The sequence below is a fragment of the Tinamus guttatus genome, unplaced genomic scaffold (genome assembly GCF_059628265.1).
Source record: "Tinamus guttatus ecotype Peru unplaced genomic scaffold, ASM5962826v1 Tinamus_guttatus_pri_ptg000442l, whole genome shotgun sequence".
NCBI lineage: Eukaryota > Metazoa > Chordata > Aves > Tinamiformes > Tinamidae > Tinamus > Tinamus guttatus.
The window spans coordinates 1-16,479 of record NW_028288976.1 but is presented as its reverse complement, the minus strand read 5'-3'; positions in this window follow the sequence as shown (position 1 = coordinate 16,479).

The window sequence follows — 16,479 nt, the reverse complement described above, 5'->3', positions numbered from 1 at the left end:
TTAGACTCATGGGTTTCTATATGGTGTCACTGCTCTGTGCTGCATAACCACTTGTTATTCAACCTTCTCATAAACACCCCTTTACTTCTGTGAATCCAAGTGAGCAGAAACAGCTTTTTCCAACCAGGCATGTATGCTGACATCAAGCACTGCTCTGCAGCAGGCAGCAGAAGCAATATTCAGAGAAATCCTGAAAATACACGAGATTCCTGTTCACCCATAGTACCAGGCTGAGCATATCTCTTTATAAGAAGCACAGGTCCTCTTTCTCACCAGTGGCTGCCGTTCCAGTTGATGAAGGGACCCAGGCAGGTCCTAGAGAGAACAGGTCCCACAGGTTTCTGCTGCTGCATCCCTCATGGGCTGCAAGGCTGAGCCCAGACACCGTTAGCAGCAGGGACCACCATACAGCCAGAAACACTTTTGAGGAGGGATCCAGCTGCACAAGGACTCCAAGGGATAGCACATTAATGGCCCCATGCCACCGGTGGGAACTCAGCAAAGATCACCATGTGGTTTTAAGTCATCTGGGATGATGATATGACACCCAAAGCCCATGGTTGGAGCAGAGCAAGAGCGGATCACTATCTATCCCAGCTAGCCCTAGAACAGCACTGCTGCTCATACTCTTATACTCAGTCAAGTATATCATCTTCTTACTGAGGTTCAGCTCCAGCACTCCAGAATTAGGGCTACAGTGCAATTCAAGAGTGACACAAGAGGGCACAGGAAGAGAAAAGAAGAAAGGGTTATTTCACCATGGCCAGGCATTTCACTTACGTTTGTCTTTTTTGCTTGTTCCTTTTTTTTTTTTCTTTTTTTTGTTAGTCTTTGCCCTCTGAGCAGGGAAGAGTATAAAAAACAAGAAGTCATTGACCTTGTTACTGGTTTAAGCACCCAGACACTAGCTTTTGTAGTGCAGAGCACACTATTACTGCTCAGCATTATGCTTTATTTTCTAAAGGACAGTTCATGAAAACCTTTGGCCCCCAAAAAGATACCAGGAATAAAGCTGCTAGATTTAGTTTAAGTTTCATTTTCAAAAATGGATTAGTTAATGCTAAATTATTAGTAATTTAGTATTTGTCCTCACCCAACTAATACAAAATTACTTGTGCAGAAAGCATACCCAACAGAAAGGATTAAGAAACTCCTAGTACAGAACACCCAAAAGCAGAGTTAAACGGATTGTTAAACTCTCATGTAAGTAATTGTTAAGAAGCAAGGTAAGAGTCTTGTTTTGCCTGAAAAAAAGAAAAAATCAGAAGATCACAATTTCTTCCCACTGCGAAATGGAAAGTAAATGCAGAAAAGGAGAGCGACGGAGCAGTTATATATATGTAAGGAACTGTAAGGTGTCCTGTACTGTTTGGTCTATCAAGCAGCATGTACAGCAACAGCCAAAACAGCCACAGTACAGTCAGGATGGAGAATTTCTTGGTAAAAAAAAGATTGCACACAGAAGTAAAAGCAATTTTAAAAAAACACACACTTTATTGTCATTCCATTTCTTTCTTCTTGTCTTAATTATATAGCAGTAGCATATGGTTACGAAACTGCTAAATTACTGGCTTTCACCTACTGAAGAAAGGACATCTTTGAAATTGCTGTGAGACAGCATGGAGAAGCTGTGTGCATTCAAATAGATGTACAAACATGTCTTCCTCTCATATACTGTGCTGAACTTAAAGCATTGATTTTTCACTACAAAATTTAAATGCCTTAGGTGAAATTACTTCATTTTTTTTTTTTCTCTTCCAGCAGGGTAGACAGCCAAGATCATAAAAACAAACAGCCAAGATCATAAAAAGTCTTCATAGCTCCAGCAAAAGGACACGGCATATAGCATCTTTCATGTATCCCTAAAAACTTCTGGATTGAGAAGACCATATCCTGTAGTTCTTCCTCCTAACTTGGAAATGAATGGTCCTTTTGCAAGACTCATTTGTCAGCTGTTTGGTGGATAAATAAAGTATTTGTTTGGTGGACAAATAGGGAGAAGCCTCTTGGCTTCTTCACGATGCTTTGGGGAACCCAATTTAGAAGGTTTTCTTTGTCCACAGGAGGGCATTTGTTTAACAGTCTAGAAATTTTATTTATGCCAATCATTCTGTTTTAAAATGCAAAGAAAATTTGTATTAAAGGTGAAAAAAAAGACCTGTAAAAGGTAACTTGCCCACTGCTGAAGGCTAGTATGTTTCCATGCTAGCTAGCTAGTGAGAGGTTGATGCCTGGTATTGCATACAAGGTAGGGATGTTTTACACCTGTTTTTCACCTCTGAAATTTTAGATTCTGAAGGCATCTCAAAGTCACCTCCTCCACTTCCTGATGCTCCTTGGTTTCAGTTTGTGTTAGTTCACATATTACTGATTTCTTGTATTGATCATTGATATTGATTATTTTTATACTATCTGTGCTTTTTCACTTGCTACAAGAAGTTTTGTCTTGAGAAGTGAGGTGGATATATTGGGCTGTTTAAATATCTTCTCTTCACCGAAGGAGATAAATTCCCAAGCACTGTATGGACACATCTAGGTAAATTGTGTTGCAGGGTGCAAAATTACTGACTTTGCATAGACTTTACCTTTACGTCACCTGGCCCCATTTATTAAACAGGGACAAGAACCATTCTGCACAACACTGCCACAAAGCACATTCTTGCTGTCTCTCAGTGCACTGCATCACCACTCAGTGTGATCTGTGAATGACATTTGGGCATCATGATGCAAAACACCTGATATCAGGTGAATCAACCTTTCCCCATTGCTAACAGCATGCTTCAAGAAGGTTTAATAAATTAACACAGAAGCCTCCACTCTTTCAGATCACTTACAAAAAGTATTAAAATTAAAAAAAAAGATGAATGGCAATTATTCCCGTCCATCATAAATAGTTATAAAATCATTGTGTCGTAAGCAACTGCACTTTCTGCTTCATCAGCATGAATCCCTCCACACATACTCGTACTTCAGGCATGCTATGCTTACAAATAAAATATCACCCTCTAGGGACACAAATATCTCCATAAAACTCATTGAGTAGATCTGCATGGGGGAAAAAAAAAAAAAAAGTCAACTGCTGTCATGCTGGTTACAGTATGACAGTAATTTGAAACAGTACTTCAAATTACTCACAGCCAGAAAAGGTGTTGTGAGGAGCTCACACAATCTGCCTGGAGAACTAAAGCAGTCAGATTTAGCAGAGTCATGCCTGACTCAGCCGCCACACGTTAGCGATGGTGTTTGCATATCAGCATGTGCTGCAAGAGCAGCTCCGGAGATTGATGCACGTCGGAGGAGAGGCAGTGAATGATGCAATCGCCTCTATAGCTGTTCCCATTTGGGCATTTTCACGATTTATTCCAAAAAGGTGTCGCATGCTTTGAGGTGTCTGGACTTAAAAGATATTTTAGACAAAGAGCCTGCTTATCTAAGCTGCTGCCTGGGGATTTTTTCAGTAGTCTGTAGAAAATACATACAGCTCATGAAATTACATGGCTGTATTCATGTATCTCTGGGTCTTCAATCGCTGTTTCATACACAGGAACCAAGCTTCATTCCTTGCATCTTGGTAAAGTCTTGGGAATGCCCTCTACGGAGTTTTTTTTAATGAAGTTTTCGGTAAAGCCATTAACTTATCTGAAGAAGGCAAAATACTTGCAATCAGCATGTAATGTGCACATCTACCTAAAAGATAACGGGAGGAAATGACTCATCAGAAGATAGAGCCCCTACGACTCTGCAAACAGATAGATGCAATCTTCACGTGGGCATATACATTGCCTGGGAAGGCCCTGGTTCACTCGTGACTGCTTTGCAATGTAGCTCATTAAACTGTAAAAGTCATATGAAAGGACAAGATACTCAGTGTTCATTTCTGGTTTCAGTTCAGTGGTGGCAATGAATTGGTCAGCTCATGTCACCATTGCTTTTCTCTCTAAAAGCTATGTGCTCTTTGCCCCCCTTTCTTCAAGACTGTTAGATGAAGGATTTCTAACCTTCAGTTTTCTTAAATTTTGTACAGGCCTGAAACTATTTGCTTAGTAATAAAAAATAAGAGAGTAGATAAGGGAATTATGTCACCTATTTGAAGACAATGCCATCTTTTGTTAACTATACTACAGTATATTAAAATAGTACCTTTCAAAAGCCAGCAAAAGTGAACCTTAGAGAAGTATTCGCAATCACAACAAATACAGAAGCATGAACATGTAGAAATGTGGTCAAGGACTTCCATCCCTTCATTCAAATCCTACAGAAAGTATTATATTTCCTGCAGAAATAATTATTATTATCTCCCTCACAGTGAGGGGAAAAAACTTATAATTAATTGCAAGATTATTTTCATAGTTCATACAATTAAAGTTTTTCTTAAATTTCAGTCTCAAATAAACTTACTCACATAGCCACATGCACAGAGCCTATGGATACCATCAAATTAATCTTGAGCATTTGTAAAATTTTAACAACATGAGCTTATCCTAATTGTTTTGGCAAACCTAAATGAACAAGCAGCAACTCTTATACAAGAGATTGATTTAAAAGTTGTTAAAACCAAGGAAAGGTTTGCCTGCATTCACTATTAAATCAACACAGGCATTAAGGGTCTGCTCCATCTTTCCAGGAACTGTTTACTCTCTACACAAAAACATTCTTTTCTCAAAAAGTACCTAGGCAGGCATGGATGTTCTTGAATGTCAAGAAATATTGCAATTACTAGGAATTTAAAGGAAAGTTTTTCATGAGTTAATACAGTTAATAGCTGCTGAAATCATTTTCTCCTCTATTTTACATATTGAAGAAAATTTTACTTACATCAATTTGTTATGTAAAGTTCACAGAAAAAAAAAAAAAAGCGAGTAGTAAACACAGCTAAAGGATCTACCTGAAAAGACCGAAAATCTCGGAAACCTGAAACCAGAAATCTCTTTCCCCCAAAACCAGGATAAGGTACCCTGTGCTCTGGCAGGGGAACAAGGGATCCCTTGGAGGGTGACGCATCCAGAGACCAGAGACCTTTTGGCCCCTGGACAGCCCCACCAAACCACCTCATTGCAGTCCCTGTGTGCCCACAAGACCCATGGACAAATCTCAAATTCAAAGTTACTGAACACCATTTCTACACGTACACCTTTGTCAATTCTCCTCCTAACATAAAGGCTGACTTCCCTTTAAGTGATGAAAATGGCCGCTTTCTTTCAAGACCCAAGTCCAGGATAGGGACCTGCGTTTAGATCCTTGTATGTCAGTGGCCCTCAGAGGTCAGCATCACCTTAGGCAGCTGTTAGCATCCAGTGTGGACCCCCGAAGGAGCATTCCTCTTTCCCTTGGGAGAGCAGGAAGCACCATAAAGTCTACAACTTAAACAGCACCTTGTTGATCCAAAGGAAGAATTTTTGTCTCCATTCCAGAAGCAGGAAGACTTGAGTTGCGATATCTGGATTTTTAGGAATCACATGATACTAGAAAAATGAAGATGAGCACTACAAACATTGGCTCTTGCAGCCTGGACTTTGCGATACAGAGGGGATTTATTTCTCATTTGTAGCTCATCTACTGCTGATTTGTACAACTATGTTATTTCCCTCAGCTGGTATAAGGGAACAAATAATTCCACTGAAGTCAATGAATCTACACCGATTCACTCCATCTAAAAATACAGGCTAATTAGGCTCCATCTTCCCTAAGTTTCTTTATGGGTTCCATAAAACACACACACACACTCTACAGTAATAATCATAATTTCTAAAGAACAAAAAACCATTATCCATAAAACGTGACAATCCATCACTGGTGCAGGTGCCCAGCACTTGGTTCTATAAGGAAAAAGCTCGTGCAGCTGCTGCTGTTAGTGCCTCACAAGCCACATGATGCCTTGTCTATAGCCGCTTTTATAGATCTACCATGGGATGCTCAGACAAGGAGATTACAGATCTCTTATGAACTGGAGACTCAAGTTCACCCCTGGGTTATGCTCATAGCACGAAATTAACACCATGGACTGCACACAACAGGACATGACATGGAGCAGGGTCAGTGAAAATTGCTGTGCTCTTTCCACCCTCAGAGTATCGACAATGTTGGAGCTGTGGTCAATGCAAGGCAATGAATTAACATCATCTTATAGCAGCTTTCCTCTCCAGAGCCAGGTGAGCACTTATGAGGATTATTGCTGCTTCTACTTCCAGTCACATCAGCAGAGACAAAATCTGAAGGGCTACTTTTCTGCCCTGTTTTCACTAAACAGCTGTTATGAAAACTGGTAGGGATATGACTCTTAATAGCTAAAATACAGTATTCACTGAGTACAAAGATCAACAACATGCAAAAAGTCTAATACGTAACCCCTTTACCACTGCTGCATCCATGGTATCCTTCACCACTAATTCGCAGAGTAATGAATGGAAAAATATGTTAACAACTTAATAAATGTCAAGAAATTCTGTGGCAGGACATACCACAGGTCTCATTTCACTTCCATGTGAGTTTTACAAGAAGCTCACTAGAATTACTCTTAATTTATAGGGAAAAGAGAATCAGAGTCAATTATAAGAGAGAGAATCAGGGTCTTTATATAGACCTTGTGAAGGGATGCATTTTGAAGACAGGATTCTTAGATCCTGGAGTTACTTGAAGCCATTTCAATGTATCTCTGTCCCTTTGCCACAAGATGGAAATTTCAAGACTCTACCTTTTTGTAGAAATTTCAATAGACTCTTCCTTTTGTCTCATTTATCCATCATACTCCAGGTCTCTTATTGTGACCTTCCTATGCATCACTGGTCTATTCTCCACCTCTCCTATTATCTTAACAATAGGAAACTTATTCATATTTCAGAAGATTTTTTTTATTAAGTATTAAGTAAGGTTTTTTTCTACGTACTTATTCTGACATCTCACTGTCATTAAAGGAACCATTCCCATTGAAGTAAATGGCAAAATTCCAGAGAAAGCAGCATCATGCCCAAGGCAATATTCTGATGTCATTTTCTATTTATATGTCTTAATAATGGAAAGATTTTGCACACCCCAAATATAAAAGCAATACCCTCATTATCTAAATGTAGCTTAATTTAGCTTTGAAACTGTTAAAAAAGAAAATATCTCTGTTCATGTTGGATTCCTTTCAACACTACCTATTCAAAATAAATCCAATTACTTCTTCCCTCTCTTTCCCCCCACCCCCAACCCATGCAGTACAACGTCGTGTCATTATTTCAACCTACACAAAGAATATTTTTAATCAGTGTCTTGGATACAACTTTGGTAACTGCCGAGGCAACTCCTACATTCCTAAAATTGATATCCTACTGTGGTCTGCTTTTCCTTTGTGTGAGCTGTCAGGAACGCGGCCAAGGCGTTCGGCTCTGAACTCTCAGACTTGACCCCACAAGACATGAGTATGAGCACAGCTATGCAGCCCTAGCCCATGCTCCCCTAAGCAGGAAGCTTTAGGGACGCTGCACTATCAGGAGAAACATTTTGCCCAATTGGACATGCAGCACAAGCCTACCTGGGGGACTGTGCACCATACCCTGCGTTTTTGGAGCAGCAGGGGCAGAGGCAGTGCCTCATTGCTAGGGTGGGCATTTGCAAGCCGGAACAGCCTCAGATGCAGCCATTCCTCTTCCTCCAGCCAGCAAATCTTTTGTTTCCTTCTGTCTCAGGCAAATTCTTTGTTAGCCATCCAGCATTTTTGGGACGGACGAAGAGCAGGCTGAAGTGTTACTTCAGCTGTTGCTCTTCACAGTTGCCCAGGTTTCGCTCAAGCTGATCAAGTTTGGCTTCCTGACTGCCAAACGCAGACCCAAGTTTGTGATTTGGACCTATCTGTAAATGAAAAGGTCACAAAGAAGCACTAAGTGAGAATAGCCTGGTATTAACACAAGGCATCTCTTTGAGAGGGACACAAGAATGAAGCACTAAATGATCCTCGAAAGGTATCTAACATAAAATTTTGCCTCAGTTTCCTCATTCGTCGGGTAATAAAACTTCATAATTTTCTAACTCCTCTGAATATTGTGTGTGTAATTATCTTTAAACAATACATCTTTAAACAAAACGGGGAAAAGAAGCTGTAAGTCACAGCTAATGAATCAATGCCAATTCCAAAGCACTGAAATACCTGAACTACCAGCAGGTATTAGGTGCCATGCTCCACCAAATTGGGTCATATTGTGTTCAATAATATTGTCACTCACAAAGCCTGAACACGAGACAAATTATGACCCACTTGCAGAGTTTGGTAAGCACAGACAATTTTCTTTGCACAACAGAGCACTTACTAGCCTTGACGGAAATCATCCCTATGAAAACGTCACCCTTGTATTTTCAGTTGGCTCTTTTTTCTTTCAGCTGGGTACTAAGTTTTGCAGTAGAGCAGCAATTTTTTGAACTTGATTTCCAGAACTGAAAGTCCTTGGGAGAAAAAAAAGCAAGACAATATTTTAAATGACTTACATCTGCACCAAGGCAGAAGAAGGCTCCTCATAGCGGTTGCAAGCCGGACTTGCTCAGCTTCCCCTTGCACCCTCAAAGCCTGCGTAAGCCAGTCCTGAAGCTGCCAGAGCAAGCAATATCAGTTCAATACATCCTAGCAGGCCTGAGGCTGCTTTGAAGGCTCAAAATATGGGAGATGAGCTGCTTTCCAGGGTGTGCAAGCTCACCCTTCCCGGATGCTGCAGACAGGAGCCTCCTGGAAATGCATGCCAAGCCCTGTGGTCACAGCTGTCATAGCAGGAATTTGAAAAGGAATTGATTGCTAAAGAAGCATATAATACCGGCTAAGAGATATTCATATCAATTTTTGAAAATGGTCACATCTATTTATTGTGAAACTTTCCTCTAAGAGAAGCAATAACTCTTGGCCATGCATCAGATCTTCATTCAGTGTAAAGCAGCAGCATTACACTGATCTGGAAGAAGATTCATAAATTATACAAAGGGAAGACCTGGTCTTATGTATCTTCAGTAGCATTTTTCTTCTTGAGGGCCAGTAATAAGAGCCTCTGTATTTTATGTGCGGAGATGAAATTGCAAACAAACAAGGAGCAAGTCTTCTGAAAAAAACTGTCATGGTTGCCAGAGCATAGAAATTGTCTCCTAATTTTCTGAGCAATTTCACCAATCTCTCTGCAATGTTATTCATAAAAGGCATTTACTAATTTTACAGCACATTTCCAAGCTGGTAACGCTATCCATTATCCATATGCCAAGCATCAGTCTGTGGCAGCTGTTTGGAAAACAGTTTAATCTCCTTCAGACAGCTTAAAATCCATGGTTTATAATTATATGAAGGTACAGCTAGGCAGGATGTCAGGAAAATGTTAACTTCAAGGCAAATGGGATGTCAGATGCCATCAAGGGCTCCTCAGGTTTCCAGGACACACTCCAAGGAAATCCCCTGTTTGTTTGATGTCATTCCCTACTCGGGGCATATTGGCACCAGGGTCCAGCATATGAAATACAACCCCTTTCCAAAGCATCTGGTGGAAAGACCAGTGTTTCTTCACAAGCTCATGTGAACCTCAGACGTCGTATGTGATGATTAATGAACTGATCACAGAAAGCTTATGCAGGCAGGCAACGAGCAGCTAGAGACCACCTAAGGGCAGAAGAGGGCTGCTGTTCTTGAAGGAGGCCTAAGGTGAATGACCGAATTGCCATCATTACGCTTGTTTTCCGTGTTGCTAGTGTAATTACTACATTTCCAGGGCAGTGTCAAGAGTCAGCCTGGCATTAATATATCTACTTTCTCTGTCTTTCTCTGCACAGAGCTTCTCATTAAGTGCTAGGCTGCAAGACTTGTTCTACTAAAAAGAAGAGAACACTCCAGTGTCTCATTTTGGTGGTAGCTATTAAGCTATTATCAAGAGTTTGAGAAAGACCTGCAGGAGTCCTCACAACTTGCCATTTTGGAACAATTGCTGATAGTAAAACTTGTTCACTTAGAAGTTGGCTTATTACATGATTTGTTTTGGACCAACCTAAACCTCAGCCTAAGTCCTCATTTGTCCAGCCTGCTAATCATAAATCCCCACCTCTTGCCATTTTGTCCACTTAATACTTGATCTTCTCCTTCACATTTCTCCTAGTCCCTGCTGTGGTCTTCATGACTTACATCCCACTGAAGACATGATCACCTAAGCTTTTCAATGGCTATAGTTAAGATACTGAAATTTCAAAAAATACTCAAGTCATGAAAAGAAGAAGACATTAAAATTTCAAAGTGTTCATGAATTGAATGCAAAAAAAAAAGTATTATTTTCCTTGTTCTCAATTTTCAACTATATGAGAAGAGAAGTTTTAAATTCTGCCACTTAGGAAGCATCAAAACTGTATGCTCTAATTGGTTCTTAGCTTTTATATATTTTATTTTATTTTTTTAAAGCAGAAGGATCATCAAAACCAATCTGTGCTTGAAAACACTGCTTTGCTAAAGCAGGCTTCTCTAGCGAAATGTCATCATTTCCCTTTTTCAATATCACCAGATACAGGTCTCCCTCCTCCAGCTGGGCAATATTAAAAAACAAACAAACAAAAAGAAACAGTGTTTTCCTAATAACATATTCATATCTGTATATCTGTATATTCATATCCGTATATCATTTTAGAGTTTTCCCAGCCACTATGGCTTACTCTTGCCAATGTGAAAGATCTCTAGGATGAAATGTGCATCCTCCACCTTAGGATTTGCCTCCACTCACTGTGGCTGAAATTTAGGTAGGGAGATGGAGCCTTTGCATCCAACACTGATCACAGGCTCCACGAGGGAGCTGTACTGTGTTCTGGCAGGGATCACACTGTAGCATATAGAAGTAATCCCTTGCACAAGTGCTCGTGCCAGTGAGGCCATGCCCTAGTAATAGCCCTAATGAATTTATATTTGGGAAAATTACATTTGAGCACCATAAAAGAGCAAAATATATATCTTCATTCATGTAATTAATAACAAGGATAATGTATATTTCAGATGATTCTTTGAACTGTAGCCTTGATTGTTATGTTTGGCTGGATAGCTTCCACAATAATTGTGGAATTGTGGAATTTTTCTCATTTGAAGATTTCACACTTCCTCTAATTCCCCTTTAAAAACCTCGTTTGGGGCAAATGCTTGCTATGGTTCCTTTCAGCTTGCATCCAGCCCCTCCCTCCTGCAGCTTAGTTTCCTTTGCATTCTCATTTCTCTCTACAGAATTCCCCAAACGCCTACAAGAGCCATGATGCAAGCTAAAAGGAAAAGGGGAGACCAGTCCCGGCAGCCTGCAGTTCCCTCCACACCATCTGCTTTTCCAGCATCCCACAGCTGTGGGATAAGATTAACTTCTGGGCTGCCCATGATGGAGTGAGACGCTGGGACTTTCCCAGCCTGGCCCTAGCACCCTGGCCATCGGGAAAAATATGTGCAAACTCCAGGATGTTAAGGGAGGATGGCTCAGGGCTGTAGGAGATGTGGACCCGGCCGGTGTCACCCCACACTGCGCAGGCACAAGATAGTGAGTGGCATGACTCAGCCTGGCCCCACGGCCCCGGGGCTGCCCTGGGGTTACCTCTCCTGAGCCCTCCTGTGCTTCGTGTGATCCTGATGCAACTCCCATTGCGTCGCCAGCATCGTGCAAAGTCTCTGCAAAGTGGCAGCTGCTGACAGCAAACAGAGCTAGGGCAGAAAAGCAGATTTCCCTCTTTTACTAAGTCCAGTCCCATAAGGAACTTTTGAGGCTCACTGCAGTTACACTGGGACAACTGCACTGTGCAGGTCAGGTTGTGCTATCACACAGTTTGTGGTGATAGGAAGGATATACAGCTGTGAGTGCATACAACCCATACTCCTGTTTAGATATGCTATGGCTTGCATTCCTTGGTTTCGTCTTATCTGAGAGAAGATGGGGGAGAGAAGCGTGCTTCAAGGATCAGTGCTGCTTCTGCAGCTGCTGTTTTGACGAGGTCTGGCTCCCCGCACAGTTTGCTCCACGCTGGATTATGATGGCCTAGAGCAGAAAGCACCCAAGGGATGGTCCTCCCTACATCAGGGGAACAAAGGACCCTGAATTTTAAATTAATTATTTCTAAGAATGTGCATAGTCCTCTCAGCATAATCCCTTTCCCCCTTCCCTTTTTCTATTATTGAGCCATAATTCAATACCATAAATGAATATCCATTCCATCACCAGGCTTGGAACCCGCTGTCTTGCTGACAATGAAAAACACAGAAGGGAAAACTTGCTGCATTGTTTTAAACCCATCCCCCAACCATATGATCCAGCTATGCTAGACCTAATTTCTTGCTCATTTTATTCTCAAGGGCAAGGCCACAAATTTCAAAGGAATTTTATTGTGGGCTAATAAAGTCTACAGGGCTTGACTAAGAGGTTATTCAATGAGTTACATTGCAACTACAGCCAAACTTTCCCTCACCTTGCTGCACTTCATGATGCAACTGGATGTAAGTGAAATCATCTCACTTTGCTGACATACATTTCTCATTACTACACCTGAGATGAAAATAGCAGCTTACACACACACTTGGCCACACCTGCCCCATGCAACCATATTTAGCTGCCACAGCAAGTAGTAGTTTATATATAAAACTGTAGCTGTTTTGAAGAGATCAAATGCCTTCCCCAACCTGCCAGGGAACATATCTCCAGAACAATATTGCTTGACACCTGCCTTCGTGAGACTAACTAACAAGCCTTTGCACTGTAAGTAACAATACCCCTGCAACGTTCCTAATTAAATCTGTGTATGCTGGAAAGCGCATTAGCCCAGCAAGGATTTCCTCTAAGCAAACCTCCTGGGAGCTTGCCAGTGACCTTACCCTAGTTGTCAGCTGAACTGAGGACCATATGTAACACGTTACGCAATGCAGGCAAAAAAAAAGTCACACCCGTGGCTGCTCACAAGGAACAACAAACCTTGGTGAGGGCAAAGCTCAGGCGAAAGCACCTGCAGCTCCTTACTTGGTAAAAGTCTTTTTTTATCCTTTTCATAAGAGGAGACAGAGAGAAGCAGAAAAATGACTGACTTGGGGCAAGCAGGAATTTCTTGCTTTTGCATGCAAAAAGCTTGTAGGATTTGTGTGTAACATAAATGAAGGTAAACCTGTTCACTCCCATCTTCTGGCTCCTTAGCAGGAGGAGGGAGTTGGTGCAGATGCAGCACCAGATGGAAAAAATATCAAGTCAATTCTCAAGACTTGCTCCCCTACTTAAAAAATAAATAAAACAAACATATCTAACTGCTTTAGCCCAGTGCAAGCTTTCACCAGGAATGCGGCCAAAACGGTAGGGTCAGAAGGATAAACAGAAAGGCAGATAGGATAAGCAGTTGGTTTGATGTCAAAGGCAATGCTCTGACAGCCTATGAAACAGGAATCCTTTCCCCATCCCCACTTCTACCTAGGATTTTTCAACTACTAGACCTGTAACCTCCACATTATGTTGTGTTGTTTTGAACACGTGACTTGCAAGAATCATTAAGGAAAGAAGAACATGAGAAGAAAGATCGAACACTTCAGGGGAAAAACACACCGGCTTGACAAAAGACACATTTTGCATGTGCTGAAGCTTAGAGAGGAATATGGTACGACCAGCGTTGATAGTCATATCTAAAGGTATAGTGAAATTTCTAGTTCTTCTTAAAAATCGGATTTGTTGCAAATATTTATGAAGAAATTTACTGCTCACAAGCTCAAACACACATTAAGGTTTACACATATCTGATCTGTATATTAACTATCCATGCAAGAGACCTCTGCCCGATTCTTTCTTGCAGTCAGTAGGGAACCTCAAGCAAAGGACTGATGACTGCATAGTACAAAATCCTACATCTCCTCATCCTCGCCTACCCCCCATATATTCTTCAAACAGCAAGATAAGGATCCTTAAATATATATTTTTTTAAATCCACGCCACTTAGTTCCTTATGTCTGCCCTCACCAGTGATACTTTCTAGACTTTCCTCCTCGCTGCTTTACTTAGGATTTTATAAAGTTTTCCATTTCTTGGAGTACCCCATCCAAAACAGGACGCAATTACCCCAGCTGCAGATTGAGCACAGCCATCACATGTCTCACAGGTGACAGACCTGGTCAGATATCTCTCATGTTTACTTCTTACACAACAGAATGACATTGCTGGCTTGTGCCCAGCTTGTGCCCAGCTTGTGATCTGCTAGTACTGCCAGAAACTTCCCTGAAAAAGCCCTTTTTTTTTTTTTTTTGTAATTGTCCATCCAAGATTTATTCAGTGTCATTAGTCCTATATCCTCCCTGAAGCTGCCCTTACCAAACTGCTTTTTTTTTTCTTTAAGACAGTAACATTCGCCACAACTATCTTGCATTTTAGTCCTGTCCCTTGGTGCCATGCTAGCTCTTCCCAGCATAGTGCCACAGGATATTACTCAGCCTGCCCTCTGTATGCCATAGAAGTAACTAAGAAACACTGAAGACTGCAGCAAAATCCCACCCTGCAGGTTTACACAAGGCATCTCTTTGAGCATTTTCCTCTCAGCTGAACACTCACTTTAAAGTAGTTTTGACAGAGTCTGTCTCTCCTTAACTTGTCTGTTAGGATGCCTTTTGGGTGCCAACAGTCACACCAAAAATCAAGATAGGCGACTGCTGAACTCAAGGAAGGCCTGTTATCAAGGAAATTAGATCGATTCGACATCATTTGTCCTGAACAAGTTCATCTGAGCTGTTCCTCATCCCTGTATTTATCTTCTTGGTGTTTTCAAACATAGGGAGCATTTGTTCCAGTACTTTTCTGGGAACTGAAGTGAAGCTTATGACTGATAATGCTGCTCTCCTCCTCTTCCTCTTTTTTAAAGCCATGAACTGTCATTGCCTTTTTGCATTCCCAAGTCAGATATTCCCAAAGATGATCCTTCTGTGCTGGGCTTGGCCAGTTCTCAAAGTTCAGGCCAGGTCCTGACACTCTGGAAATATCAGAGTTGGCTAAATATTCTCTTATTCTGTCCTCGAATTTTACTTCTGTACCTGCTGGGCTCAGCTGTGATTGATGTAAACAGTGAACCATAACAAGCATGAAACTTCTGTATGTACCTCTGTATGTACCTGCTCACCCAAATTTGATGTTTTTTTCTATTTTGTTTTTTAAAGAAATACCAATACTAAAGTAAAAATCTTTGCATTGGAAGCCACTGAATATCAATGACACAAGTGAGAATAGGAGAAGATTTTGGCATATCTGAAGTTTTTGGCAGTGCTACTACTACTACTGCTGCTGCTACTGCTCTGTAGCTCACCAGAAGATGCAGAAGAGATGCTTTTGTGAGACTACATTTCTCCAAGTTACTTCTTCCACATACTCATGGGACAGATTCTGCACCAGAGTGTACAACTGAAACTAACTGGCATTTTTACAAGCCTGTACATCTCCCAAGGTCCAGAGCCAGTGTACACATATTTCCTCTCCTTCTAATGTGGTTAAGGGTTTTAAAGCTGTGCCTTCTGACTAACTGCATCTTTCTTTAAAGCATTAGTCAATTGGAAACAGGCCTGACACTGCAAAGTGAGTTTTCATTTGCAAACCTCAGTCCAACTGAAGTAGATTATGCCTTCTTAGGGAGTGCTAGATAAATAGACATCAAACATATCCTGAGAACAACCCTAGTACACTTTCCAAGGGAAGCAAACTGAGATCTCCTACCTGCAAGCAAATGGGGAAATATAAGTTGCAAGAACAGGAACCGTGAATTCGTATGCTGTGTTAAGACATGAAGACATGAATATACCAGCTGAGCCATTTTTCTTCAGTTTGCAAAGTGGTTGAGTTTTAAGGCAAGAATGAAAGAACATCAAGTTACTCCAGGTTTTTTATTTTCATACCTCATAACAAAAAAAAGACCGTTTTGGTTTTTTTCTTTGATTAGTAGCAATGCTGGTCTGCACACATGCTAAAATTACCATCTAGATTAAATATTACAGTAGATCTCACAGGAAAAATCAGTGCAGCTGCCAAAAATAGTTGAGCTTTGTGTGATTGTTCCGAACACCAAAAGCAGCAAATTAGTTTTTGTCACCTTGTTCAAATTTGCAGGAGGATCCTTTAATATAATGACTCATTCATGCACTGCAAATTGGGTTTTATTAGATGATTTTTTTCTTGCACTTGTGTCACTCATATATTTGATTCTCACACATTCGTTTCCTGAAAAAACTTAAATAAAGCCATCTGGGTTGTAGCCACTCTTCTTTGTACTATAGCAAAGCTGACCACCTTAGACAAAAATAGAAAGAAAAGAAGGAAAGAAGGAAAGAAGGAAAGAAGGGGGAAGGAAGGAAGGAAGGAAGGAAGGAAGGAAGGAAGGAAGGAAGGAAGGAAGGAAGGAAGGAAGGAAGGAGGGAGGGAGGGAGGGAGGGAGGGAGGGAAGGAAGGAAGGAAGGAAGGAAGGAAGGAAGGAAGGAAGGAAGGAAGGAAGGAAGGAAGGAAGGAAGGAAGGAAGGAAGGAAGGAAG